The sequence below is a fragment of the Phyllobates terribilis genome, unplaced genomic scaffold, assembly GCF_046119375.1.
Source record: "Phyllobates terribilis strain yellow unplaced genomic scaffold, ASM4611937v1 Scaffold_13__5_contigs__length_258822181, whole genome shotgun sequence".
Lineage (NCBI taxonomy): Eukaryota > Metazoa > Chordata > Amphibia > Anura > Dendrobatidae > Phyllobates > Phyllobates terribilis.
In genome coordinates, this window is record NW_027362773.1 from 242,796,120 (window position 1) to 242,823,253 (window position 27,134).

Consider the following 27,134-nt stretch of genomic DNA (forward strand, 5'->3'; position numbering starts at 1 on the left):
CAAATTAAAAATAATTTTTTGTCTGCATCTAGCTCTGAAAAAATATTTGGGCTTCTAGCAGTGTGTGGGACTTTCTCTATTAGTCCATCTATACTGACCTCCATCAGGTTGCAAACTGAATATATTTTTTTCTGCATCTACCTCTGAAAAAATATTGGGCTTCTAGCTGTGTGTGGGACTTGTTCTATTAATTCATCTATACAGACCTCCATCAGGTTGCAAACTGAATATAATTTTTTTCTGCATCTACCTCTGAAAAAATGTTTGGGCTTCTAGCTGTGTGTGGGACTTGTTCTATTAGTCAATCTATACTGACCTCCATCAGTTTGCAAACTGAATATAATTTTTTTCTGCATCTAGCTCTCAAAAAATATTTGGGCTTCTAGCTGTGTGTGGGACTTTCTCTATTAGTCCATCTATACTGACCTCCATCAGATTGCAAATTAAAAATAATTTTTTGTCTGCATCTAGCTCTGAAAAAATATTTGGCCTTCTAGCAGTGTGTGGGACTTTCTCTATTAGTCCATCTATACTGACCTCCATCAGGTTGCAAACTGAATATATTTTTTTTCTGCATCTACCTCTGAAAAAACACTGGGCTTCTAGCTGTGTGTGGGACTTGTTCTATTAATCCATCTATACAGACCTCCATCAGGTTGCAAACTGAATATAATTTTTTTCTGCATCTACCTCTGAAAAAATATTTGGGCTTCTAGCTGTGTGTGAGACTTGTTCTATTAGTCCATCTATACTGACCTCCATCAGGTTGCAAACTGAAAATAATTTTTTGTCTGCATCTAGCTCTGAAAAAATATTTGGCCTTCTAGCAGTGTGTGGGACTTTCTCTATTAGTCCATCTATACTGACCTCCATCAGGTTGCAAATTAAAAATAATTTTTATCTGCATCTACCTCTGAAAAAATATTTGGGCTTCTAGCTGTGTGTGGGACTTGTTCTATTAGTCCATCTATACTGACCTCCATCAGGTTGCAAACTGAATATAATTTTTTTCTGCATCTAGCTCTGAAAAAATATTTGGCCTTCTAGCAGTGTGTGGGACTTTCTCTATTAGTCCATCTATACTGACCTCCATCAGGTTGCAAACTGAATATATTTTTTTTCTGCATCTACCTCTGAAAAAATATTTGGGCTTCTAGCTGTGTGTGGGACTTGTTCTATTAGTCCATCTATACTGACCTCCATCAGGTTGCAAACTGAAAATAATTTTTTGTCTGCATCTAGCTCTGAAAAAATATTTGGCCTTCTAGCAGTGTGTGGGACTTTCTCTATTAGTCCATCTATACTGACCTCCATCAGGTTGCAAATTAAAAATAATTTTTTGTCTGCATCTAGCTCTGAAAAAATATTTGGCCTTCTAGGATTGTGTGGGACTTTCTCTATTAGTCCATCTATACTGACCTCCATCAGGTTGCAAACTGAATATAATTTTTTTCTGCATCTACCTCTGAAAAAATATTTGGGCTTCTAGCTGTGTGTGGGACTTATTCCATTAGTCCATCTATACTGACCTCCATCAGGTTGCAAACTGAAAATAATTTTTTGTCTGCATCTAGCTATGAAAAAACTATTTGGCCTTCTAGCAGTGTGTGGGACTTTCTCTATTAGTCCATCTATACTGACCTCCATCAGGTTGCAAATTGAAAATAATTTTTATCTGCATCTACCTCTGAAAAAATATTCGGGCTTCTAGCTGTGTGTGGGACTTGTTCCATTAGTCCATCTATACTGACCTCCATCAGGTTGCAAACTGAATATAATTTTTTTCTGCATCTAGCTCTGAAAACATATTTGGCCTTCTAGCAGTGTGTGGGACTTTCTCTATTAGTCCATCTATACTGACCTCCATCAGGTTGCAAATTAAAAATAATTTTTATCTGCATCCAGCTCTGAAAAAATATTTGGCCTTCTAGCAGTGTGTGGGACTTTCTCTATTAGTCCATCTATACTGACCTCCATCAGGTTGCAAATTAAAAATAATTTTTTGTCTGCATCTAGCTCTGAAAAAATTTTTGGCCTTCTAGCTGTGTGTGGGACTTTCTCTATTAGTCCATCTATACTGACCTCCATCAGGTTGCAAACTGAATATATTTTTTTTCTGCATCTACCTCTGAAAAAATATTGGGCTTCTAGCTGTGTGTGGGACTTGTTCTATTTATCCATCTATACAGACCTCCATCAGGTTGCTAACTGAATATAATTTTTTTCTGCATCTACCTCTGAAAAAATATTTGGGCTTCTAGCTGTGTGTGGGACTTGTTCTATTAGTCCATCTATACTGACCTCCATCAGGTTGCAAACTGAAAATAATTTTTTGTCTGCATCTAGCTCTAAAAAAATATTTGGCCTTCTAGCAGTGTGTGGGACTTTCTCTATTAGTCCATCTATACTGACCTCCATCAGGTTGCAAATTAAAAATAATTTTTATCTGCATCTACCTCTGAAAAAATATTTGGGCTTCTAGCTGTGTGTGGGACTTGTTCTATTAGTCCATCTATACTGACCTCCATCAGGTTGCAAACTGAATATAATTTTTTTCTGCATCTACCTCTGAAAAAATATTTGGACTTCTAGCAGTGTGTGGGACTTTCTGTATTAGTCCATCTATACTGACCTCCATCAGGATGCAAACTGAATATATTTTTTTTCTGCATCTACCTCTGAAAAAATATTTGGGCTTCTAGCTGTGTGTGGGACTTTCTCTATTAGTCCATCTATACTGACCTCCATCAGGTTGCAAATTGAATATAATTTTTTTCTGCATCTAACCCAGCCAATAGTTTTGGCCTAATACCACAGTTTGGCCACTCAGCTCTGCTCGGTTCCCATCCATTGTTTTTTTGTGCAAACAACTCCAGAGTTGTGAATTAGTTAACCACCAAAATGAGTGGAAAAAGGCCGGCTGCTGGTGGAAAGGGGAATAGGCGTGTTGGGAAGGGGAAAAAAGGTTGTGTCCGTGGGGTAGGTGTTAAAGCAACAGTAACATCTGCAGAAGAAAGACCATCTTCCAGCCAAACTAAAATGTCTACTTCTTTTAGCGGACAATGTGATAAGATCCCTTTCTTACGGCCACGCCAATCGCTACAAATTCCAGATGAGGCACAAAAACAGCAGGTGCTTCAACGGATATCAAGTGCTCCTTTAAGTGGGCTCTCCTCCACATCAACTTCAACATCACAAATACTCCAGTCCTCAAAGGTGTCACCCCAATCGCACTTGCTTCCTCACAGCTCCCAAATCTCCAGCTGCCCGTCTGAGTATGAGGTAGAACAGATGGTTGAGTCTGCAGAGCTGTTTACTCATACTATAGCCTGGGAATCAGAGGTCGACTCCAGCGCTTCTGTGAATCCAGACGAGGAAATGATCTGCACTGATGCCCAGAATCTTTATGAATCGGATCCAGGACCAGACGCAGAAGGTTCTGACCATAATGTAGACCCTCATTCCCAAACTGTAACTCCTGTTGGTGGAGACAATGAGGAAGACGATGATGAGACTCAAATACCTGATTGGAGCGACAACTTTAGTTTTTTGTCAGGGCAGGAACAGGTTGGCTCTGAGGACGATGGGTGTGATAACGCACAGGGTGATGATGATGAGGTTGGAGATCCCACTTACTGTCAACCCACAGTCAGCCAAGAGATGAGGTCAGCAGAGGAGGTGGAGGAAGATGCTAGTGACGACGAGGTCAGGTTGCGCCTTCCTGGACAGAGACGTAGTACTGGAAGCACGTCAACAACTGCATCCTCAAACACAACTCTGCCTCTCACCACAAGTCGTGGTGGCTCTTCAGGTCGCATGGGTGCTAAGCCTTGCATAGCCTGGGCATTTTTTCAGATGGATAAAGATGACCCAACTCGTGTTATCTGTAACATTTGTCAGCAAAAGCTAAGTAGAGGCCAAAAAATACATAGTTTGAGTACTTCATGCATGAACCGGCACATGGACATGAAGCATAAGTTGCAGTGGGAAGCTCAGTGTGCTACAATGCGGCCTAGCCGGCCAGGCCAACCACCGTCTGCCATATCTTGTGCATCCGCGGCCTCTTCATCCTCTGTGACTGGGGGGACAGCAGTCACACCTGTTTTGGGGCGCAGACCTGCCACCTCTTTACCCACAACAGCCAGCGTGATTGGCAGGTCATCATTTTCTTTGGAGGTGGTAACACCAGCTGGTGTTGAGCGCTGTCCGACATCGATAGCACCACCTTTGGATCAAGGCAACCTAACATGTCCGCCTGCATCTTCCTCACAGACCGGCAGTTTGCCGGGGACACCCTTATCAACCCAGTCTAAGCACAATAGCCAGCCCTCAGTCCCTCAGATGTGGACAAGTAAAAGACCATTTCCTCCTAGCCATGAGAAAGCTAAGAGGTTGAATTTCACCATCTGCAAGCTCTTGGCTACAGAAATGCTGCCTTTCCGCCTGGTGGACACAGAGGATTTTCGAGACCTTATGTCCGTCGCAGTGCCCCAGTACCAGATGCCCAGTCGGCACTACTTCTCAAAGAAAGGTGTGCCTGCGCTCCACCAGCATGTCGCACACAACATCACCGCTTCTTTGAGAAACTCTGTGTGTGACAGGGTGCATTTCACCACAGACACTTGGACGAGTAGGCATGGACAGGGGCGTTACATGTCGCTGACTGGGCACTGGGTAACTATGGTGACAGCAGGACAAGGGGCTGCTGTCCAAGTCTTGCCGTCCCCACGAGTTGTGCGTCAATCCTCTTTATGTCAAAGTTCCTCCACTGCTTCTGCCTCCTCAACCTCCTCTCGGTCTTCCACCTGCACCCAAAGCCTGTCTGGTCATGCCACAAGCTTTCTAACCGCGCAGAAGGGATCCTGCACACCTCCTTACTATGCTGGCAGTAGGGCTCAACGTCATCAGGCGGTTTTTACTTTGAAATGTCTGGGAAATGTGAGTCACACAGCTGAGGAGTTGTGGTCAGCTCTGGAGAACCAATTTCATGAATGGTTGTCTCCACTGGACCTGAAACCAGGGAAGGCCGTGTGCGACAATGCTGCAAACCTGGGTGCGGCCCTTCGCCGGGGCAATGTCACACACGTGCCTTGTATGGCTCACGTGTTGAACCTGGTTGTCCAGCAATTTTTAGCCCACTATCCCAGACTAGATGGCCTTCTGCAGAGGGCACGGTCGCTGTGTGCTCACTTCCGCCGTTCGCATCCCGCAGCTCAGCGACTTACATCTCTACAGAAGTCGTTGGGCCTGCCACTTCACCGGCTAAAATGCGATGTGCCTACCCGGTGGAATTCAACTCTGCACATGTTGCAGCGACTGTGGCAGCACCGACAAGCCCTGGTGCAATACGTTCTGACGTATAGCCTGGGCCAACGAGATCCGGAGGTGGGGCAAATCACGCTGGAGGAGTGGTCTCAGATCTGGGACCTATGCACCCTTCTGCACAGTTTTGAAATGGCGACGAAGATGTTTAGTGCTGACAATGCCATTATCAGCGTGACTATTCCGGTGATTTACATGCTGGAGCACATGTTAAACAGAATTCGGAGTCAGGTGGTGGCACAAGAGGAGGTGGAGGAAGTAGAGGAGGAGGAGTTGTATGCGGAAGGGCTAACATCTGCAAGGTCCAGACGGTCGGCAGCACCACGGCGGCAGGCATGTGAGGGTGGGGGAGATGGTTTTACCAGGGCGCATGGTAGCAGCCAAACTAGTGAGGAAGGTGCAGGAGCCCAGGAAGAAGTGGAGGACGAACTGATGGAAGACTCATCAGATGAGGGAGACCTTGATCACATTTCTGTTGTGCGAGGTTGGGGGGAGAGGACAGAGGAAGGAAGCATGATTGTTACCTCGCCACCAACACAACAGGGACTTGGTGCTCCTGGATGCGCAACACACATGAGTGCCTTCTTGCTGCACTACCTGCAACATGACCCTCGAATTGTGAGAATTAGAAATAATCCTGACTACTGGGTTGCCACACTGTTAGATCCCCGGTACAAAAGTAAATTTGCAGAAATTATTCCTGCCATAGAAAGGGATGCACGCATGCAGGAGTATCAGCAGAGACTGTTGCAGAATCTTACATGTGCTTTTCCACAAAACACCAGTGGTGCACGTAGTGAATCTCACAGTTCCAACTTGCCAACCGTGGGACCGTCAATTGTTCAGCACTCAAACCGTAACAGAAACACAGTATCTGCTGGTATCATCACTTTTTTAGCCCATCCTTTGCAAGGCCACAGGAGACAAGAAGTCTGACACATAGTCAACGCCTAGAGACGATGGTACAGGAGTATCTCCAAGTAAACATTGAAGCCATGACTGTGTCACTGGACCCTTGCTCTTTTTGGGCTTCCAATCTGGATAAATGGCCGGAGCTAGCCACTTACGCCTTGGAGATCTTGTCATGCCCCACAGCCAGCGTTCTGTCTGAACGTGTGTTCAGCGCTGCTGGTGGTGTGCTGACAGATAAGCGCACGCGGCTCTCCACTGATAATGTAGACAGGCTCACGTTCCTAAAGATGAACAAATCATGGATCCGAAACGACTTTTCTACCCCTGTGTCATCCTGGGGAGAGTAAAAGCTTGATGATTGGTTAAAATCACCCTACCAACCGTTTTAAGCTTTCAAATTACTAATCATGTTTATCTGTATCTTGACTGGAAAATAATTTGGGCTTTGTAGCAGTGTGCAGCACTGATCCTATTAGCCCATCTATACTAAGCTCCACCAGATTTAAAATTAATAATAATTTGTAGCTGCATCTAGCCCGGAAAATAATTTTGGGGCTCCGAGATGCGCAAGACACATAAGTGCCTTCTTGCTGCACTACCTGCAACATGACCCTCATATTGTCAGAATTCGAAGTAATCATGATTACTGGGTTGCCACACTCTTAGATCCCCCAAACTTTTCGATCAACTTTTTCATTTTAATAAAGACCAAAAGAATGGTCATTTTTGAAATTATAAGCATTAGCAGGTTATTAGAAACTGAAATCAAACAGTTTTCAACTCAAAACTTTATTCTAGGTGATGTTACATTTTCACATAGGACCCCTTGTTCGAAAGGAGCTTCTGAACTCTCTCGTCCATTGAATTTGTCAGGTTTTGGATGGTTTCTGCTTCAATTGTTTTGCATGAGGACAGAATACCCTCCCAGAGCTGTTGCTTAGATGTGAACTGCCTCCCGCCATCATAGACACTCCTTTTGATGATGCTCCAGAGGTTCTGAATGGGGTAGAGGTCAGGGGAGCATGGGGGTCACACCATAAGTTTGTCCCCTTTTATGCCCATATCAGCCAGAGATGCAGATGTTTTATGTGCAGCATGAGATGGTGCATTAACATGCAAAAAAATGATCTTGCTGTGAAATACATGGTTCTTCTTCTTGAACCATGGCAGGAAGTGCTGTTTGAGAAAATCCACATACATTATGGAGTTCATCTTTAGCGCCTTCAGGGATCCTAAAGGGGCCGACAATCTCTCTCCCCATGATTCCAGCCCAAAACATTACTCCACCTCCTCCGTGTTGGCGCTGTAGCCGTGTTTACGTGGGGTGTCCATCAACCAGCCATCCTCCACTCCATCCATCTGGACCATCGAGCGCTGCACGGCACTCATCCGTGAACAAAACAGTTTTGAAATCAGTCTTCATGTAATGTTTGGCCCACTGGAGCCGTTTCTGCTTGTGTGAAGTGGATAGAGGAGGTCGACAGGATGGCATATGCACAGCTGCAAACCTCTGAAGGACCCTGCATCTTGTTGTTCGGGGGACGTTGGAGGCACCAGCAGCTTCAAAAACTTGTCTGCTGCTATGACAAGGCTTTTTTGCCGCTGCTCTTTTAACCTGACGTAATTGCCTGTAGGAAAGAGTCCTCAATTTGCCCTTATCAGCACGCACACGTGTGTACTGTGAATCAGCTACATACTTCTTGATTGCCAAGACACTTCATCCTGATCATCGCACAATGTTGATTGTAGTCATGCCTTGACCTAAACACTCCACAATTTGTTGCTTTTCAGCAGCCGACACATCCTTTTTCTTTCCCATTTTAGCAGAAAATGTAGGCTGCTTAATAATGTGAGACAGCCTTCTTAAGTAGTCTTGCCTTTCATTGGACACACCTGCCAAACTAATTAGCACAGGTGTCTGCAATTGCTTACAGTGATATAAAGAGCCCTGACACACATCACCATCAATGAGTTTAACTGACAAACAAACAAATTCTTCCCTTATCACTCCTAAACACTTTTTGCATAATAATTTGGAACACAGTGTACATGTGCTTTTCCACAAAACACCAGTGGTTCACGTAGTGAATCTTACAGTTCTAACTTGCCAACCGTGGTCTGTATGGAGTTGTTCAATAAAGGGCCCAAAATTAAGATAACATAGATGGGAGAGGTCTCTATGAATAGGAATTCCTAAGTATTTGATACCCTGTGAGGGCCAGGCAAAGGGAAAGTTGGACTGGATGGAATCCTATATGGATTTGGGGAGGGAGACATCGAGGGCCTCAGACTTCGCTTCATTGATTTTAAAATTTGACCATGTAACAAAGTGATCTATTTCAGCCATAACAGCATGGATGGATATATGTGATTGAGTGATATATACTAGTACATCATCAGCAAATAGAGAGCACTTGTACTCGGTGCCTCCCACCTCAATCCACCTAATATTGGGGTTATGGCGAATTGATGAGAGCAGGTGCTCCGTCACTAGGATGTATAAGAGAGGGGACAGAGAACATCCCTGCCTTGTCCCATTGGTGATTGTGAAAGGTGATGAAAATGTTCTGATGCACCCCCTGGGCCTTGGGACACCCGGAGCCGGACCCTTTTTGGTGGATGCTGGTGGTTGTAGTCTTCGTGGCGGCGACCCGGTTCCGTGGCTCAGGGTGGTCAAACCAGTGGCGGAACTATTTATGTGGTTTTGATGTTTAAATGTCCGACTACGCCACCCGTGGATCGCGGTCAGAGTGAACCGCCGCTGCAGGGCAGACCGCTGAGGCTGGTGTTGTGGGTGCAGCAGAGCGTAGCATAACTCCCCACGGGAGGAGTATAGCCTCAGGGCAGTGTATGCGAAGGATGGGGGTGATGGTGCAGGGCAGCAGCAGTAATGACACGGAGTCAGTGATGCAGTCCAGGGCCTTTACTCACAGTTATTATCCAGACCACGTCTGCAGGTAACGGTTGCCCACGTCGTACTGTGCTCACCAGGTGAGGGGCTCAGACAACTCCCAGATAACTTTGGAGCGCTTCACAGGACCCCCTTTGTGTGTCCTTTGTCTGGCCTTTCTTACCAACCCTTCTGTCCGGCTGCCTCGGGCCTCCTCTTGGTAAACTTGGCGCCAGATTCCCTGACCCTATGTGCTGCCCTCCTAGCGGGTGTAGCGAGGGGCTGCGCCACATAAAATGTCACAGCCTCCGGTTTCTAGCTGAGGGTCGTTTCCTGCCTCCACTAGTTTCGGGGACCGGTCTCCCCCTTTGGCCTGACCCCTCCATGCAGGTGGATTCGGGCGTGCGGTGGCGACTCGCCCGTCCGCACCCCTGGGATCCCTTCGTTCCTCGTTCCTGGAGCCTTCTCCGCTCCTCTTCCTTCCTTCTCCCTCTTCCAGGCCTGGGCCTCTGTTACTAGGCCCGCCTCCGGAGCAGAGCTCATGCAGAGCCCCTGCTCCCTGCCACTTCTGCTCAGACTTCTCTGCACTGAACTAAGATGGTGCCCACCTTTTATACTCCCTTCTCAATGCACCCAGGAACTGCTTCCTCCCTGCTCCTGCACTACAGGGTTCCCCTTCCTCAGTGTTCCCTCCCCCCACTCCAGCCAGGGACAGGGACTGTCGTGCCCATCTCAGGGGCATATTGGTCGCCCTGCCCCATGGCAATGTGGTGTAATGCATGCAGGTGTCGGGTCCTGATCCACACTCCATCCTTACCGGAGAGTGAGATATCACACCTCTGGGTGAGGTGCAATACCTCTGTAGCAACCGAGCCCTCAGGGTGCTACAGTTCCATTTATCTTCAGCCTAGGTGACGTATTGCGATACAGGGCCGTGATTTTGGCTATAAAAGGGTCCCCTAGACCCCTACCCCAAGCTTTTTAAGAGAATCATATATGGCGTGCCAGGAGACTCTATGGAGTGCTTTCTCAGCATCCAACGAGAGTATCTAATTACAAATTTTTAACTGCATCTAGCCCAGGAAATACTTTGTGCCTAGTAGCAGTGTCTGCTAGTCAGCGGATTATCCCGGCTGTTAAGCAAGCTACACCACCTGTAGTTTGGACACTTAATTTTTTCAAAGGAAATGCTTCGGGACCACGGGATACTCAGTGAAGAGCATCAGGAGGCACCCCAAGGCATAGGGGCTGGGACTGGCAGTAGGATGCCTTGCGGTGGACAGCCGAGCTCGATCCTTATAAAAGCTTTTTAACTGCAGCAGCTTTAGTGGACGCTACTGGAGCTGGAATTACGCGGCTGCTGGCATGAGACTTGCCCTCCAATAGATCCTTGTAAATGGATTTAAAGTGTATTCATTCAAATTAGAGAGACAATTTAAATTAAAAAGCTTAGAGCTGCCTCCACCACAGGGGGGCTCGCTCGACCCACCAGCGGACAGGCACCAGTATTGGGAGAGGGGGGCTGGCCGTCAGGGTTCACCGCGGCTCTGGCACAAACCCGGCGACACGGAGGTGGCACGGGCAGGAGCGGACTGAACGTGTCGGCTTCTCACTTTTTGGATTTTAGAAGGGCATGACATGCCTATATCTGTGTCTCCCCCTCCTTTTACTCCTCCACCTCTTTTCTTTTCTCATGACTATATGTACTTGTCACTTTTCCATGTGTTAGTTGTGTCTTCTGAGCAGTTTGTCAGCTTTTGGACACCTTTGAAGGTGTTTTCTATGTGTTTCTATGTGTTTTTGTTTGCCTGCCATTGGTTTTAACGGTGTTCGAAGGTGTTCGACGAACAGTTCGGCGAACACACGGGTGTTCGACGAACCAAACCGAACTCGAACACTACGGGGGTGGCTCAACACTAGTGAGGAAGCCAGGTGGCAAAATGATCCAGGAACTGGCGGGAGGAGCCTGGGGGACGATACACAACCGCCACTCACAGGGAGAAGGGTTTGAAGAGTCTGACGGTGTGCACTTCAAAGGAAGGAAACATGAGTGAGGGAACTGGGGGGATGACCTGGAAAGCACATTGTGGTGAAGGAAGCAAACCAACACCTGCACCCTGTCTATTCCCAGGTCTGGCAGTATGTGAAAATTTCAGCCCACCAACTGAGAGAGCAGCAGCTGCGGTGGTGTCTGAATGCTGGATCCAGGTTTCTGTAATAGCCAGAAGGTTAAGGGAATTAGAGAGGAAAAAATGGTGAATGTAAGTTAGTTTGTTACACACAGACTGTGCGTTCCAGAGAGCGCAATGGAAAGCGATAGGAGAGGGCATGCACTGAATGTTAATAAGATTAGCAGGGTTTCTATATGCAGCTGGAGGAGAGTGGTGTATGCTAGTGGAGGGAGGCCCAGGGTTGGGGGAGATGTCGCCAGCGACTAGGAGAAGGAGAAAAAAGAGAAAGAGCAGGTAGTGCAATGATTTGTATGAACGTTTTGAGTGCTGTATGGAGGTGGTGGATGGTTTGGAGTGGGTGTGAAAGGTCAGTAGAGCCTCAGAGTTATACATGGGAGAGGGGAGAAGGGAGGGGTGGATATGGAGTGAGTGCACAGAATGTGTTAAAGGGCGGACGAGATAAGAGAAAGCAGAAGTTAAAACAAGTAAGAAGCAGATTGTTATGACCAATGCATAATGCAATACATCTGACCAAGAAGCAGTATGTTTGTATGAATATCTTATACACCTTACCTGTCTCCTGCCCTGTCTAACTGCCATTGTATAACTGCTTATTAAATGCACTTTAAGCTATTGCACTTAAAGTCTGTTGCACGCGTGACCTAGCACGCGTGCTATCCTGAGCCAGAGCTGAATATATATGTCTTTGTTCCTTTCTGCATGGGGCTTCCCTTAAATACACAATGATGCAGACAGATTGGAGCTCTAGAAGATTCCTCAGTCTTCCAGTTACCTTAAGTACATGCTTAAGGGGGATGGGGTGTGTGTATCTCTGCCCAGCCTGGGGGCTGATCCCAAGAGAAGGAAAACAATAAGCCACATGTTTTTCAGTTAGTTGATGCTGTGCTGTGTGAAGGTCTAGGACCTGTGCTGAGGCCAGATCCTGGTGCCGTGTATGGGCTACTGGAGATCCGTTTGTCTATTCGACATTGGAGATCAGTTGCCACGTGGGATTGTGTTGTGTCTCTCATCTGTTGGATCCATCAAACTCAACCCAGGATTATTTCTGGCTTTTCTCTGGCGTCGGATTGCTGGGTGGCGCCCCCGGAACTGTTCCCCTTTTGGTGTGGACTCATTGTGGACTCTAAGGAACAATATTGATATTTGATGTTATATGTTCCTTGCATCAATAAATCTCGCTGGATTGATCATCGGCCTGGTGTCCCTTCCTGCTCTGTTGCACACCCTGTCACAAGAGCCATCCGACGCTGAGGTCTTCTGGCTCCAAACTGTCACGGTAACCGTGTGACACTTTGTGCTACTAGTAACGTGGAAGGCTCTATATTTCTGTTAACAGATGACGGACCTGAGCTTTTTTTGTGGATTGAGTCGAAGCTTTAATTGTGATCCAAAATGTTATGTAAAATATTCCCACTTATCCTGTGCTCTATGCTAAGCACTGATATCAGGGTTTCCATTTAAATCTCCAAGTGACGTAATTCAGATGAAACCCTCGAGGGATTCATTCACTATAATGAGGCAGCAGAGTTACTCGGGACTCCTTCTGGCCTCTGTCTGAATCACGTATTTCAGAGATTTACACGGAAACCCCAGTGTAAGCGCTCAGCACAAAGCACAAGATAAATGTGAGCCGAGCCTTTGGAAGGCAGAATGAAGAAATCAGCAGCAGGTGAAGAATTGGTTTTATTTATTTTGTACACCGTTCCTTGTGTGGTATAATTGATTACTATGTTAGTTGGATTGTTGCGATTACAGAGATACCAGATTTATAGCAGGTTTTTATGTTTGGCTATTCTCACACACTAAAAGATGCTTTTCTGTGCTGCAAAAACTAAATAAACATGAAGTGTCATGCACACGTTGAGTATTTTTGACTTGCAGATTTGGAGCAGAAAATAATCTTCAGCATGTCAATGCTCTGTGCATTGAATGCACTAAAAAAATGCAGGCAAAATCGAGACAAAAATGCAGGCAATAATGCGCATCAAAATTGCAGTAAAATCGCGGCAAAATCTCGGCAAAAGCGCAGGCAATAAATCATACCAATATCGCGGTAAAAACTAGGCAAAATCGCAGGCAATAAAACGGATCAATATCGCATCAAAATCGTTGTAAAATCGCTGCAAAAACTCCGCAAACTCAATGTGTGAACATAGCCCTACTCTGCAAAAGACCATGCAAAGCACAAAATCTTGATAAAAAAAAAACAAGATGTGTGCATGAGATTTCTGGAATCTCATAGACTTTGCTAGTACTGTAAAATGCAGCAAAAAAATTGCATAAAACAAAGCTGAAAAAATGCAATGTGGGAACATAGCCTTATTGCTTGTGTTTTTGCCACGATTTTACCGTGATTTTGATGCATGTTATTGCCTGCTTTTTTGCCTCGATTTTGTCACATTTTTGTCGCAATTTTGCCTGCATTTTTTCAGTGCATTCAAAGCACAGAGAATTGACATGCTGAAGATTATTTTCTATATTCACTTTTGGCGCATTTTGCCTGCGTATTTCACCCATTGAATGCACTGAAAAAATGCGGCAAAAACGCACAGAGAATCAATATGCTGATGATTTTTTTCTGCACCAAATCTGCAAGTCAAAAATGAATGCTTTTGGAGCTAAAGATATTTGAAAAAAGAAACGTGGGACATTGCTTTAAGGGTATGTGCATATGATCAGGAGCCGCTGCGGGTTTGACGCTGCGTGCTTATGCAGCGCCAAACCCGCAGTGGCCAGATGTTACAGCATAGTGGATGGGATTTGTAGAAATCCCACGTCCACTATGCGTTCATCTGTGACTACTGATCACCCGCGGAAACCGACATGCGGAGCGTCTTTCAAGACCACACAATGTCAATTTCTCTTGCAGAATCGCTAGTTTCCGCAAGGGAAATCTGATCAGTACAATGTATTAAATGTGGTGAATCCGCATGGTTCAATGAACACATGCGGACTCACCTGTGCGCAATAGAACGCCGCACTTTGGACGAAGCATAAAGTATGCTGAGTCCAAAATGCTGCCTGTTTGGATTGTGCGCACATACCCTAAACCTTGAATTATTGTCGGAACATGGGTGAGTATTTTTGCTGCATCCAAAACGCTGCGTTCTAATACCACATTTGTTTTGTCAGTACATGCGGATCCACTGCATGTAATGACATTTCAATTGGTCAAAATCTGACAACGGAGACTTGCTTCTCTGCTACAGAAATTGACATGCTGCAGGTGAGTTTACTAAGCGTTAAAAACAATCACAGTGGGCATGGGATTTCTTATAAATTAAATAAAATTAAGAATTAAATGTAAAAAATGGCGTGGGCTCCTGCATAATTTTCATTATCAGAATGGGGAAAATTGACTGTTGGGCGCTGATATTACTAGCCGGGGAAGGGGCCATTAGCCAAATATGTTCCCTGGCTATTAATAGCAGCTCACAGCTGTTTGCTTAGCCTTTACTGGCTAAATTATAGGGGGACCCCATAAAAAAAATGACGTAGGGTCCCCCTAAGAAATGTAACCAGCAAAGGCTGAACAAACAGCTGTAAGCTCATATTAATAGCCAGGGAAGGGGCCATGGATCCTGGCCCCCTCTGAGGCTAATAATATCAGCCCTCAGTGGCCCCAGAAATGGCGCATCCATAAGATGCGATAATTCTGGAGCTTTGCCTGGGCTCTTCCCACTGCCGTGTAGTGGTGGAGAGTGGGGTAATAGAGTGGGGTTCATGTCAGCCTTGTATTGAAGCCCAGGTTAATAATGGAGAGGCATCAATAACCCCGTAGTAAGGTTTTTGACTGTTTTTAATAAAGACACGGTCAGAATAAAGTCTTTTATTTAAATAGAATTCCACATGGTTTAAATAATTTATTTAAAAATAAAAAACACTGTATACTCACCTAATACCCAGTCCCCGAAGCTATTGTCTACTGTAAGAAACCAAAAATAAAAAACAACAATATCCCTCACCTGTCCGTCGTCATGACATAATCCCAGTGTCCCACGACGATCCGGGTCACTTCTACAGCAGTCAGATCAGCAATCACTGATGTCACTGTTGTAGAAAACAGCACTGTATACACTGACAGGAGTGTAATCACTCCTGTCAGCGTATAGTGCTGCGCTGCTGGAGCTGAGGTCACTGGAGTTCAAACAGCTGATGATCAGCTGAGAGCTCCAGGACCTCACTTACGGTATCAGTGTTGCGTGGGAAAATTCTCACGCAGCACAGATGCCGTAAGTGAGGTCCTGGAGTGCTCAGCTGATCTTCAGCTGTTTGAAATACGGTGCCGGCAGCTTCTCGCGATACACTGCGGGAGCAAGCGCGCTCCTGTAAGTTTATCGCCAGCTGCCTGATAGGATGGTCACATCTCCAGATGTGGCTGTGCTATCAGTGAGATTGTCGTGGGACACTCGATATTATATGGACTCTGGTGGACAGGTGAGGAATATGCTGGTTTATTATTTTACCTTTATTGCAGGGGACAATGGCTTCGGGGATTAGCTGTAAGGTGAGTATATGGTGTTTTTTTTTTTTTACAGGGAATGAGAACATTGGTGTTAAGGTGTAGGTAAGTGGTAGGTGAGTATAATGTGCTTATTATTTTAATTGAATTAATTATTTATTTTAACTTTTTTTTTACTTTCACTGCGCCGGCTGATGAGAGATTATTTCTCCCATCAGCAGCACTTGCACAGCTTCTTACAGTAACAGCAGGCGCCGGATGATGGGGGTTGTAGTCCCATCAGCCAGCGCCTGTAACCCGCGATAAGCTTTTTACCGCGGGTCACTGTCACAGCTGTGGATTCATGCTGATATCTGACAGCATGATCCTGCAGTGCTGTGACCGGCGGTAGCGATCTCACCGCCAGTCACAGCTGATTCCTGCGCTGTCACGCATGTGACAGCACGGGAAACCAGATATGTTCGGGGCCCCATTCGGGTTCGTGATCGGGTGCCCGAGCACAAACATTTTTTTGATGTTCGGGTTTATTCACCAAACCTGAACATCAAAAAATTTGCTCATCTTTATCAAGAAATACATCGATGAAAATTTAGCTAAAGGGTTTATTCGTCCATCTGCATCACCAGCAGGTGCGCCTATATTTTAGTATTGGAAAGACTGTTCCTTAAGACCCTGCGTTGATTACAGAGAATTAAATAAAATTACTGTAAAGAATTGTTACCCTCTGCCTTTGATCCCTGAATTGCTGGATAGAATTTGCCATTCAAAGTTGTTCACAAAAACTGTATCTTCGGGGGGTATACAACTTAGTTCGTGTTAGACCAGGTGATGAATGGAAAATGACATTCAGACCACGTTATGGACACTATGAGTGCTTAGTCATGTCGTTTGGACTGTGCAATGCTTCTGCAATGTTTCAGCTTTTCGTTAATGACATTTTCAGAGACTTGCTTGATCAATTTGCAGTCATTTATCTAGATGATATACTAATCTTTTCTAATTCTGCAGAAGAGCATCAGAATCATGTGAAAACTGTGCTAGAGCATCTAAGAACCCATCATCTTTATATTAAGCTGGACAAATGTGAGTTCCATCAAACAGAGATCCAGTTCTTGGGCTATATAATCTCTATTCAAAGATTGCAAATGGACTCTAGTAAGGTTCAAGCTATCACTGAGTGGCCATTGCCAAAAAAAGTGAAAGAAGTCCAATGATTTGTGGGCTTTGCCAATTTTTACAGACTTTTCTTTAACCCTAGAACGCATACCTGGGGCCTCGCAGGGCCGCCCTGTTAATTGTTTTCTATTTTCTGCAAGATTACTTTAGTTAGAATTTTGAAACTCTAGGTATTCCTCAGGTATATAGTTGTTTGTCATTTCCAGTTGTTCATTTATTTTTATGCTACAGGCATTTTCGGTATAACAACTCTTTTTTGAAAATACACATATTTATGGTCATGCGTTCTAGGGTTAAAAAAGTATCAGGTATAATTGCACCAAACACTGAATTAACAAAGAAAGGCATGTTGTTTGTTTGGTCTCCTCAAGCACAAGATGCTTTCTCTTGCCTGAAGATGAAGTTCACCACAGCTCCTATACAAATTCATCCCAATCCGGAACATGCCTTTATTGTAGAAGTGGATGCTTCAGATGGTGCAGTAGGGGACATTCTATCACAAAGAACAGGAACAAAAGATTTGCTGCATCCTTGTGATTATTTCAAGTTTGACTGTGTCGGAGAAAAATTATGATGTGGGGAACAAAGATCTTTTAGATATCATTGCTGCTTTCAAGGAATGGCGACATCATCTAGAAGGAGCAGCTCAACAAATTGTTGTCCTAACTGACCATCGTAATCTTGAATTTATCATGTTTGCCAAATGTTTGTCCCTCCCGCCAGGCTTGATGAAGTCTCTTTCTTAACCGATTGAACTTTGTTATCTCTTATAGACCTGGCTCCCGTAATGGTAAGGCTGATACTTTATCTAGGATCGTCTCCAAAGATCCTTCTAGAGCAGCACCACCAACAACTATTCTGCCTGAGTCCAACTTCTTGGGGTGATCCATAACAAAGACTTGCTGGAAGATATACGAGAAGCATACGAGACAAACCCAATTCTCAGGTATCCACCAGATGATATATCTCTTACCTTTCAAAATAAAGTATGGACTCATAATCATTGCATCTATGTTCTAGAAACTGTGAGACTTAAAGTATTAAAACTAATCCATGACTCCAAGTTAGCAGGACACAAAGGAATTAAAAAAACACAAGAATTTCTGTCTCGTTTCTTTTGGTGGCCCAATTGCCAAAAAGATGTTACACAATATGTATTTTCCTGTAGCACCTGTGTCATGTATAAAACTCTGAAAATTCCATCTCATCCTTTGGGGCTCTATATCTATGGACTTTTTTGTGTAACTACCAGATTCAAAGGGAAAGAGTTCAAACCTAGTAGTGGTGGACCGTCTCACCAAAGCAGCACATTTTGTCCCCTGCATTGGTTTACCTTCTGCTAAAGAGACTGCTGATCTAGTAATTCAAAATGTGTTTAGTCTTCATGGGATTCCAGACAAAGTTGACTCTGATCATAGAACACAATTTACATTGAGATTCTGGAAGAATATTTGTGCAGAATTTGTACTACATTTGCTTCCTATGGCAGAAATTTCATACAAGTCTCCAAATGCTTCGACCAAACAAACACCATTCTTTGCAAATTCTGGGTACCATCCAAGTATCCTTCCTTATTTTCCAAGCACCTATCCCTGCTGTCACTGACAGAATACAATTCCTGCAACATAATCTGGAAATACTAAAAGACACTTTAAGAATTGCCCAGGAGGAATATAAGGAAACAGCAGATAAATCTCGCAGACCTTTTCCAAGCTTCCAAATGGGTGATGAAGTATGGCTTCCACCAAGAATTTGAAACTTCATATACCCTCACCAAAACTGGGTCAAAATTGTATTGATCCTTTTAAAATAATTGAACAAGTTAGCTCTGTAGCTTTTCACCTTCAACTTCCCAGAACAATGAAAATACATCCAGTGTTACATGTCTCCTTACTAATGTCATTTGTTCCAAATCCTTTTCCAGGGCGTCGTCTACCTCCTCCTGATTAGAGATGAGCGTTGTTCTACTCGAACTGTTCGCCAATCTCAAATTCGAGCTGTTTTGGGCGGTGTTCGAGCCGTTCGGCGAACACGAACAATTTGAGAAAAATTCGGCTGTTCGAGGTTATGTTCGATAACTGTTCGTGCACCAAAATCATAACTGGATTTTTTCTCAGTAATGATGAAAATTAATGTTAATACGCAGTTTGAGTGTACAGCGGGGTGGGGGGAGGGGCAGGGGATGGATCTCTGCAGGAACAATGAAGATCTCCATTTTTTTTTTCTCTTTCCCGCATTTACAGTGGGGAGGTGCAATCTGTCAGCCTATCAGCAGCGCACACACGGAGCGAAGTGCTTTTTTTCACACAAGCAAGGGCATGTGTCATTGGCAGTGTATGTCACATGTCCTTGCCCTATAAGACCAAGCCATTTTCCCCGTCGCCACCATTTTCTCACTGCTGCAGCTGCGTGTTAGACGGCACCGCTGTTGCTGTGTGCGCTATACCTTGTTAATTTCAAGCCAATTTTCGCACAAATCTACAGATAGCTTGGGAGTAGGGAATAGTTGTGATTGCAGTCCTTTTAAGGACTAGGTTACAGCATTTCCTACGACTTTTATCAGGCAGGTCTGTGCTCTTAAATAGATAGATTGTGGGAGTAAAGACTAATTGTAATTGGAGTCCTTTTCAGGACTAGGTTACATCAGTTCCTATCAGTTTTTGCCAGGCAGGTCTGTGCCAGTGCTGTGCAAGTTTTTTTCACAGCATTTGGCTGAATCTAGCAAAGCTAATCCTTTTTGGCCTATTGCAGAGTGTGTTAGTCAGTGGAGTAGCCTATCTGTGTTGCAAGATATACCACCTGTGTATAGAATACCAATTTTTTTACTGCACCTAGTGAAGTAAAATCTTTTGGGCATAGCATCATTCTATTAGTCCATCTATACTGACCTCCATCAGGTTGCAAATTGAATATAATTTTTTTCTGCATCTAGCTCTGAAAAAATATTGGGCTTCTAGCTGTGTGTGGGACTTGTTGTATTAGTCCATCTATACTGACCTCCATCAGGTTGCAAACTGAATATATTTTTTTCTACATCTACCTCTGAAAAAATATTGGGCTTCTAGCTGTGTGTGGGTCTTGTTCTATTAATCCATCTATACAGACCTCCATCAGGTTGCAAACTGAATATATTTTTTTCTGCATCTAGCTCAGAAAAAATATTGGGCTTCTAGCTGTGTGTGGGACTTGTTGTATTAGTCCATCTATACTGACCTCCATCAGGTTGCAAACTGAATATATTTTTTTCTGCATCTACCTCTGAAAAAATATTGGGCTTCTAGCTGTGTGTGGGACTTGTTCTATTAATCCATCTATACAGACCTCCATCAGGTTGCAAACTGAATATATTTTTTTCTGCATCTACCTCTGAAAAAATATTGGGCTTCTAGCTGTGTGTGGGACTTGTTGTATTAGTCCATCTATACTGACCTCCATCAGGTTGCAAACTGAATATATTTTTTTCTGCATCTACCTCTGAAAAAATATTGGGCTTCTAGCTGTGTTTGGGACTTGTTCTATTAATCCATCTATACAGACCTCCATCAGGTTGCAAACTGAATATATTTTTTTCTGCATCTACCTCTGAAAAAATATGTGGCCTTCTAGCAGTGTGTGGGACTTTCTCTATTAGTCCATCTATACTGACCTCCATCAGGTTGCAAACTGAATATAATTTTTTTCTGCATCTAGCTCTGAAAAAATATTTGGCCTTCTAGCAGTGTGTGGGACTTTCTCTATTAGTCCATCTATATTGACCTCCATCAGGTTGCAAATTAAAAATAATTTTTATCTGCATCTACAGTACCTCTGAAAAAATATTTGGGCTTCTAGCTGTGTGTGGGACTTGTTCTATTAGTCCATCTATACTGACCTCCATCAGGTTGCAAATTGAATATAATTTTTATCTGCATCTAGCTCTGAAAAAATATTTGGCCTTCTAGCAGTGTGTGGGACTTTCTCTATTAGTCCATCTATACTGACCTCCTTCAGGTTGCAAATTAAAAATAATTTTTATCTGCATCTACCTCTGAAAAAATATTTGGGCTTCTAGCTGTGTGTGGGACTTGTTCTATTACTCCATCTATACTGACCTCCATCAGGTTGCAAACTGAATATATTTTTTTCTGCATCTACCTCTGAAAAAATATTGGGCTTCTAGCTGTGTGTGGGACTTGTTGTATTAGTCCATCTATACTGACCTCCATCAGGTTGCAAATTAAAAATAATTTTTATCTGCATCTACAGTACCTCTGAAAAAATATTTGGGCTTCTAGCTGTGTGTGGGACTTTTTCTATTAGTCCATCTATACTGACCTCCATCAGGTTGCAAATTGAATATAATTTTTATCTGCAACAAGCTCTGAAAAAATATTTGGCCTTCTAGCAGTGTGTGGGACTTTCTCTATTAGTCCATCTATACTGACCTCCATCAGGTTGCAAACTGAATATAATTTTTATCTGCATCTAGCTCTGAAAAAATATTTGGCCTTCTAGCAGTGTGTGGGACTTTCTCTATTAGTCCATCTATACTGACCTCCATCAGGTTGCAAATTAAAAATAATTTTTATCTGCATCTACAGTACCTCTGAAAAAATATTTGGCCTTCTAGCAGTGTGTGGGACTTGTTCTATTAGTCCATCTAAACTGACCTCCATCAGGTTGCAAATTAAAAATTATTTTTATCTGCATCTAGCTCTGAAAAAATATTTGGCCTTCTAGCAGTGTGTGGGACTTTCTCTATTAGTCCATCTATACTGACCTCCATCAGGTTGCAAATTAAAAATAATTTTTATCTGCATCTACCTCTGAAAAAATATTTGGGCTTCTAGCAGTGTGTGGGACTTGTTCTATTAATCCATCTATACAGACCTCCATCAGGTTGCAAACTGAATATAATTTTTTTCTGCATCTAGCTCTGAAAAAATATTTGGCCTTCTAGCAGTGTGTGGGACTTGTTCTATTAGTCCACCTATACTGACCTCCATCAGGTTGCAAATTCAAAATAATTTTTTGTCTGCATCTAGCTCTGAAAAAATATTTGGCCTTCTAGCAGTGTGTGGGACTTTCTCTATTAGTCCATCTATACTGACCTCCATCAGGTTGCAAACTGAATTTATTTTTTTTCTGCATCTACCTCTGAAAAAATATTGGGCTTGTAGCTGTGTGTGGGACTTGTTCTATTAATCCATCTATACAGACCTCCATCAGGTTGCAAACTGAATAAAAAAATTTTCTGCATCTACCTCTGAAAAAATATTTGGGCTTCTAGCTGTGTGTGGGACTTGTTCTATTAGTCCATCTATACTGACCTCCATCAGGTTGCAAATTGAATATAATTTTTTTCTGCATCTAACCCAGCCAATAGTTTTGGCCTAATACCACAGTTTGGCCACTCAGCTCTGCTCGGTTCCCATCCATTGTTTTTTTGTGCAAACAACTCCAGAGTTGTGAATTAGTTAACCACCAAAATGAGTGGAAAAAGGCCTGCTGCTGGTGGAAAGGGGAATAGGCGTGTTGGGAAGGGGAAAAAAGGTTGTGTCGGTGGGGTAGGTGTTAAAGCAACAGTAACATCTGCAGAAGAAAGACCATCTTCCAGCCAAACTAAAATGTCTACTTCTTTTAGCGGACAATGTGATAAGATCCCTTTCTTACGGCCACGCCAATCGCTACAAATTCCAGATGAGGCACAAAAACAGCAGGTGCTTCAACGGATATCAAGTGCTCCTTTAAGTGGGCTCTCCTCCACATCAACTTCAACATCACAAATACTCCAGTCCTCAAAGGTGTCACCCCAATCACACTTGCTTCCTCACAGCTCCCAAATCTCCAGCTGCCCGTCTGAGTATGAGGTAGAACAGATGGTTGAGTCTGCAGAGCTGTTTACTCATACTATAGTCTGGGAATCAGAGGTCGACTCCAGCGCTTCTGTGAATCCAGACGAGGAAATGATCTGCACTGATGCCCAGAATCTTTATGAGTCGGATCCAGGACCAGACGCAGAAGGTTCTGACCATAATGTAGACCCTCATTCCCAAACTGTAACTCCTGTTGGTGGAGACAATGAGGAAGACGATGATAAGACTCAAATACCTGATTGGAGCGACAACTTTAGTTTTTTTGTCAGGGCAGGAACAGGTTGGCTCTGAGGACGACGGGTGTGATAACGCACAGGTTGATGATGATGAGGTTGGAGATCCCACTTACTGTCAACCCACAGTCAGCCAAGAGATGAGGTCAGCAGAGGAGGTGGAGGAAGATGCTAGTGACGACGAGGTCAGGTTGCGCCTTCCTGGACAGAGACGTAGTACTGGAAGCACGTCAACAACTGCATCCTCAAACACAACTCTGCCTCTCACCACAAGTCGTGGTGGCTCTTCAGGTCGCATGGGTGCTAAGCCTTGCATTGCCTGGGCATTTTTTCAGATCGATAAAGATGACCCAACTCGTGTTATCTGTAACATTTGTCAGCAAAAGCTAAGTAGAGGCCAAAAAATACATAGTTTGAGTACTTCATGCATGAACCGGCACATGGGCATGAAGCATAAGTTGCAGTGGGAAGCTCACTGTGCTACAATGCGGCCTAGCCGGCCGGGCCAACCACCGTCTGCCATATCTTGTGCATCCGCGGCCTCTTCATCCTCTGTGACTGGGGGGACAGCAGTCACACCTGTTTTGGGGCGCAGACCTGCCACCTCTTTACCCGCAACAGCCAGCGTGATTGGCAGGTCATCATTTTCTTTGGAGGTGGTAACACCAGCTGGTGTTGAGCGCTGTCCGACATCGATAGCACCACCTTTGGATCAAGGCAACCTAACATGTCCGCCTGCATCTTCCTCACAGACCGGCAGTTTGCCGGGGACACCCTTATCAACCCAGTCTAAGCACAATAGCCAGCCCTCGGTCCCTCAGATGTGGACAAGTAAAAGATCATTTCCTCCTAGCCATGAGAAAGCTAAGAGGTTGAATTTCACCATCTGCAAGCTCTTGGCTACAGAAATGCTGCCTTTCCGCCTGGTGGACACAGAGGATTTTCGAGACCTTATGTCCGTCGCAGTGCCCCAGTACCAGATGCCCAGTCGGCACTACTTCTCAAAGAAAGGTGTGCCTGCGCTCCACCAGCATGTCGCACACAACATCACCGCTTCTTTGAGAAACTCTGTGTGTGACAGGGTGCATTTCACCACAGACACTTGGACGAGTAGGCATGGACAGGGGCGTTACATGTCGCTGACTGGGCACTGGGTAACTATGGTGACAGCAGGACAAGGGGCTGCTGTCCAAGTCTTGCCGTCCCCACGAGTTGTGCGTCAATCCTCTTTATGTCAAAGTTCCTCCTCTGCTTCTGCCTCCTCAACCTCCTCTGGGTCTTCCACCTGCACCCAAAGCCTGTCTGGTCATGCCACAAGCTTTCTAACTGCGCAGAAGGGATCCTGCACACCTCCTTACTATGCTGGCAGTAGGGCTCAACGTCATCAGGTGGTTTTTACATTGAAATGTCTGGGAAATGTGAGTCACACAGCTGAGGAGTTGTGGTCAGCTCTGGAGAACCAATTTCATGAATGGTTGTCTCCACTGGACCTGAAACCAGGGAAGGCCGTGTGCGACAATGCTGCAAACCTGGGTGCGGCCCTTCGCCGGGGCAATGTCACACACGTGCCTTGTATGGCTCACGTGTTGAATCTGGTTGTCCAGCAATTTTTAGCCCACTATCCCAGACTAGATGGCCTTCTGCAGAGGGCACGGTCGCTGTGTGCTCACTTCCACCGTTCGCATCCTGCAGCTCAGCGACTTACATCTCTACAGAAGTCGTTGGGCCTGCCACTTCACTGGCTAAAATGCGATGTGCCTACCCGGTGGAATTCAACTCTGCACATGTTGCAGCGACTGTGGCAGCACCGACAAGTCCTGGTGCAATACGTTCTGACGTATAGCCTGGGCCAACGAGATCCAGAGGTGGGGCAAATCACGCTGGAGGAGTGGTCTCAGATCAGGGACCTATGCACCCTTCTGCACAGTTTTGAAATGGCGACGAAGATGTTTAGTGCTGACGATGCCATTATCAGCATGACTATTCCGGTGATTTACATGCTGGAGCACATGTTAAACAGAATTCGGAGTCAGGTGGTGGCACAAGAGGAGGTGGAGGAAGTAGAGGAGGAGGAGTTGTATGCGGAAGGGCTAACATCTGCAAGGTCCAGACGGTCGGCAGCACCAAGGCGGCAGGCATGTGAGGGTGGGGGAGATGGTTTTACCAGGGCGCATGGTAGCAGCCAAACTAGTGAGGAAGGTGCAGGAGCCCAGGAAGGAGTGGAGGACGAACTGATGGAAGACTCATCAGATGAGGGAGACCTTGATCACATTTCTGTTGTGCGAGGTTGGGGGGAGAGGACAGAGGAAGGAAGCATGATTGTTACCTCGCCACCAACACAACAGGGACTTGGTGCTCCTGGATGCGCAACACACATGAGTGCCTTCTTGCTGCACTACCTGCAACATGACCCTCGAATTGTGAGAATTAGAAATAATCCTGACTACTGGGTTGCCACACTGTTAGATCCCCGGTACAAAAGTAAATTTGCAGAAATTATTCCTGCCATAGAAAGGGATGCACGCATGCAGGAGTATCAGCAGAGACTGTTGCAGAATCTTACATGTGCTTTTCCACAAAATACCAGTGGTGCACGTAGTGAATCTCACAGTTCCAACTTGCCAACCGTGGGACCGTCAAGTGTTCAGCACTCAAACCGTAACAGAACCACAGTATCTGCTGGTAACATCAATTTTGCGGAATCATTTCACCACTTTTTTAGCCCATCCTTTGCAAGGCCACAGGAGACAAGAAGTCTGACACATAGTCAACGCCTAGAGACGATGGTACAGGAGTATCTCCAAGTAAACATTGAAGCCATGACTGTGTCACTGGACCCTTGCTCTTTTTGGGCTTCCAATCTGGATAAATGGCCGGAGCTAGCCACTTGCGCCTTGGAGATCTTGTCATGCCCAGCAGCCAGCATTCTGTCTGAACGTGTGTTCAGCGCTGCTGGTGGTGTGCTGACAGATAAGCGCACGCGGCTCTCCACTGATAATGTAGACAGACTCACGTTCATAAAGATGAACAAATCATGGATCCGAAACGACTTTTCTACCCCTGTGTCATCCTGGGGAGAGTAAAAGCTTGATGATTGGTTAAAATCACCCTACCAACCGTTTTAAGCTTTCAAATTACTAATCATGTTTATCTGTATCTTGGCTGGAAAATAATTTGGGCTTTGTAGCAGTGTGCAGCACTGATTCTATTAGGCCATCTATAATAAGCTCCACCAGATTTAAAATTACTAATCATGTTTATCTGTATCTTGACTGGAAAATAATTTGGGCTTTGTAGCAGTGTGCAGCACTGATCCTATTAGGCCATCTATACTAAAGCTTCACCAGATTTAAAATTAATAATAATTTTTAGCTGCATCTAGCCCGGAAAATAATTTTGGGGCTCCGAGATGCGCAAGACACATAAGTGCCTTCTTGCTGCACTACCTGCAGCATGACCCTCATATTGTCAGAATTCGAAGTAATCATGACTACTGGGTTGCCACACTCTTAGATCCCCCAAACTTTTCGATCAACCTTTTCATTTTAATAAAGACCAAAAAAATGGTCATTTTTGAAATTATAAGCATTAGCAGGTTGTTAGAAACTGAAATCAAACAGTTTTCAACTCAAAACTTTATTCTAGGTGATGTTACATTTTCACATAGGACCCCTTGTTCGAAAGGAGCTTCTGAACTCTCTCGTCCATTGAATTTGTCAGGTTTTGGATGGTTTCTGCTTCAATTGTTTTGCATGAGGACAGAATACCCTCCCAGAGCTGTTGCTTAGATGTGAACTGCCTCCCGCCATCATAGACACTCCTTTTAATGATGCTCCAAAGGTTCTGAATGGGGTAGAGGTCAGGGGAGCATGGGGGTCACACCATAAGTTTGTCCCCTTTTATGCCCATATCAGCCAGAGATGCAGATGTTTTATGTGCAGCATGAGATGGTGCATTATCATGCAAAAAAATGATCTTGCTGTGAAATACACGGTTCTTCTTCTTGAACCATGGCAGGAAGTGCTGTTTGAGAAAATCCACATACATTATGGAGTTCTTCTTTAGCGCCTTCAGGGATCCTAAAGGGGCCGA

The 27,134-nt window shown here is 44.6% G+C and overlaps 1 long non-coding RNA gene across 2 annotated transcripts in view; it reads left to right on the plus strand.

The window, feature by feature from the left end:
• Positions 1-27,134, plus strand: part of LOC141174684 (uncharacterized) — a 220,860-nt gene that overhangs the window by 180,151 nt on the left and 13,575 nt on the right. For both annotated transcript variants that reach the window (XR_012252944.1, XR_012252945.1), the window contains exon 2: positions 17,728-17,900. This is a non-coding gene — a long non-coding RNA (uncharacterized lncRNA). The remainder of the gene's footprint in view (positions 1-17,727; positions 17,901-27,134) is intronic.